Source organism: Cibotium barometz, chromosome 57, assembly GCF_041138505.1.
Source record: "Cibotium barometz isolate CiBa-2024 chromosome 57, ASM4113850v1, whole genome shotgun sequence".
NCBI lineage: Eukaryota > Viridiplantae > Streptophyta > Polypodiopsida > Cyatheales > Cibotiaceae > Cibotium > Cibotium barometz.
In genome coordinates this window covers 19,994,328-19,997,931 of record NC_141102.1, presented here as the reverse complement: position 1 = coordinate 19,997,931, position 3,604 = coordinate 19,994,328, and positions in this window count along the sequence as shown.

The window sequence follows — 3,604 nt, the reverse complement described above, 5'->3', positions numbered from 1 at the left end:
ATGTGGATGTATGCATAGAGATGTGGATGTATGCATGTAGATGAGAATGTACGCATATAGATATAGATGTATGGATGTGAATGTGCGTGTAGATGTGGATGTATGGATGTGGATGCATGAATGTGCATGTAGATGTGGATGTGAAAATAGATGTATGGATGTAGATGTGGATGTGTGGATGTGAATGTGGATGTGGATGTGGAGATGTGAATATATGTATGAATGTGAATATACGATATGTGATGTGAAGGAATATGAAGTGTTGAGATGGAAAATGATGGGAGGGGATGAGTATACATATAAATGGAATATGGAATAAGTAATGTGGATTGATGAGTGATAATGTGAAAAAATGAAAGTAAAAATAGAAACTGTATTGTAAACTGTTTGTAAATGTTGTTTGTAAATGACTGTTTTATGTCAAGATTGCTGGGGGAGCATTGTGACTATCTTGTGATTAAGGTCGTGAGACCTAACTGATAATGTTGCAACTGCTGACGGAGAGTCAATGAAGGACGTCTCGCGTAGCAAGGTCGGCCGAGGTCTTGACCAGCCTCGGTGCGATTAAAATGGTGAGCTTCCGGTACGGTGGATGAGGGGCCAAGGAAGCGGCCTATGAGTGAAGCGCTAGGTCACCTGTGAAGGATCCTAGAGGGTGCTGACCATACGGTGCTCGGGCTCTGGGTCGCCTAGGATACCCACGCGTGCGTCGAGGAAGATATTGGAACAGAGTTGGAGTTGTTTTCTGAAATCGAGCATGGATCTGGTTGATTGACCTTGCTGGTCTTCAATGGATGAGTCCATGGCTCCTTATATGGATCCGTTGGTTGATCTTGCTGATCTTCAACGAGAGTCCATCTTGATAAGTGATTATATTGCCGAGTATTAAGGGCTAGGAACTAAGAAACGGCCCCTGAGTGGACAGGTGGTGAGCGTCCTAGTTGCCAATGATGCCATAGATACTCTGATGAAGGAATGATGGAAAAATTAAGAATCAACTGGATAAATTGGAAGATGGTGATCAGTGATACCACGGTTTTATTAAAGGATTGTTTTAAACTGGTTGAATCTGTGAAAAGGCAATTTCATATTGGGTGTGTGAGTGGTGTGACTAGTTTTATTTTGCATGAACATCCGGCTAGGGGGCCTTGGAACTCTTTTCCTTGGTACCCGGGACAAAACCTAACCTAATTTTTAATTGGATCCCATCACTACAGTGGTTGGGCGGTTGGCTAACCCATGGGACTGGATGGGGTTAGGCTGGACTGATGGATCCGTAAATCGAGACTCAAACTTTTGTTTTTACGATAGAAAAAAAAAATCCCGAACAGTAACTGTTCTATGGATAGGGATCAACGGCTGTGCCTCTTGAATGGGGAAAAAAGCGTTGATCCCAATGATCCAAGTGCAAGTTTCTTCCTTGAACTGACTAAGTATCTTATAGATGTAATTGGATCATCTCGATCAGAAATGATCTTGACTACGTTAGAGTAAAAAGTTATCCTGGTGGAATCGCCCGTGCTTCCGGTTAAGAAAGTTTTTCCGGGTTCGGTTTTGGAACAACCGACGGATTAGTCTCTTATCCGGATATCCGTGGGCAAGGCCCCGAGTGTGGGACCCCTGTCCCGCGCGAGAAGCGCTACTTCCGCTGCCAGTACCCCGAATCCGTTGCTCGGTGGGAATAGGGATCTTACAACAAACTTGGTTCCCAAAGAAAAGGGGATTTGCAATTATTGGATATTCGATCGGATAATAGTTTTAGGTGCCCAACTTTGCATATGATGTTTCATTAGAAGACCTTGAAGTGAAACTCCTTGGCTAACTAGGAGAGATTGGCTATTCTTCTTGAAAAAATGCCTGTTTTTCAGCTAAAGCCAAGGGCGCCCACTACATGAAACTAGATAACCTCATCTTGCAACCACCCTACTACAGAACATGTTTTTGGATTTTTAGGCTACAATCAGGTGTCTATAGCACTAGAAGACCAGCATAAGACATCTTTTAATACAATGTGGGGGACGTTTGCATACAAAGTCATGCCTTTCGGTCTCACCGATGTCCCAACAACATTCCAAGGATTGATGTGCATAGCCCTCAAAGACTACTTATTACAGAAGTGGTTAGAGGTATTCATTGATGATCTGTGTGCACACTCTCGATGGGCAGACCATCTAACTTGCTGTAGGAAGGTTTTTGAGCGATGTCAATTATACTGTATCTAGTGTGCTTCGCTAGTATCAATTGAATGATGTAGAAGTGAATTACACTACCATAGAGCAAGAAGGGTTGGCCATGGTTTATGCAGTCAAGAAGTATCAACATTACCTATTGGCCAACAAATTCATATTCTTCGTGGACCATCAAGCCTTATTATATTTGGTGAACAAGCCTTGCACCATGGGAAGAATCACATGCTGGTTGCTATTACTATTGTAATTTGACTTTACAGTTACACTAAGAAAGGGGACACAACATGTGTTGGCTGATCATATGTCAAGACTTCCAAATGGGAAACCAGCAAACTGGTGTTGATGATGACCTCCTTGATGCTTTTTTGTTCAAACTGGACATGGTGCTCGAATGCAGCGAGGAGATATCAGATTCTCTAGCTTATGGTTTTCACAAGAAACACCCTTGAACAAAGATAAAATGCGGTGTCTTATCAAGCTTGCTGCACCTTATCAATTAATTGGGGAGAACTATATAAGCTAGATAAGGACAATGTCCTAAGAAGATGCATGAGAGAAGATGAGTTCGTCACACAATATTGGATGAAGCTCATGCAGGAATAGCCAAAGGGCATTTTGCTAGAGAGATAATGGCTCGTAAGGTACTTAAAGTAGGACTATGGTGGCCTACGTTGTTCGGGGATGCCATAGAGTTTGTCAAAAGGTACGAGGAATGTCACCGATTGCTATCTATAAGGTCCCTCAAGCCATGTATGTGTCTCTTTTAATATAGATTTCAAGAAGGAAAGAGAGTGCACTTAGAGAAGAGTGAGACAATAAGGCTAGAAACATTAGGAAAGTGATAGAGTAAAAATATTAGCTCCAAAAATCCTAAAAGAAATAAGAAGATGAATAGTTCTATTAAGAGATAAGTATGTCCAAAAATTGAAATTCAAATTTAGGTGATACGAGATCATATTTAGAGTCCATGCACACTAAAAATATGAAAAAAGCAACACTTTTCTAAAGATGGTGCATTTGCAGCTATATACAAACATTTTTGCCTATTCTACTTACATTGGCTTGTAGACGAGATGCATTCTGGTTCTTTTGAGTGGTTACGTGACCATATTCTGAGTTTTTATCATAAAGTTATGACCAAAATAATTAGTTGGTTCTGTCAAGGTCTCTACAGAGGAAAACTATAAGAATGCAGCTAGTAGTAGCCCCAGAAGGTGATTCTAGAGCTTGAGATGCATATATCCCTTCATTCTTATCTAATCTCTTAGAAAAGAAAGCTAGCTTTATATGGCCTTTATGAGAAAGACACTACTACTCCATAGCTTTTCTTTTAAAAAAAGAATAGTATGCCGTAGCCCTATAAGAGAAGACTACTTTGCCACCATAGACCTTCAAAAGAGAGAAAATTTAGAGTC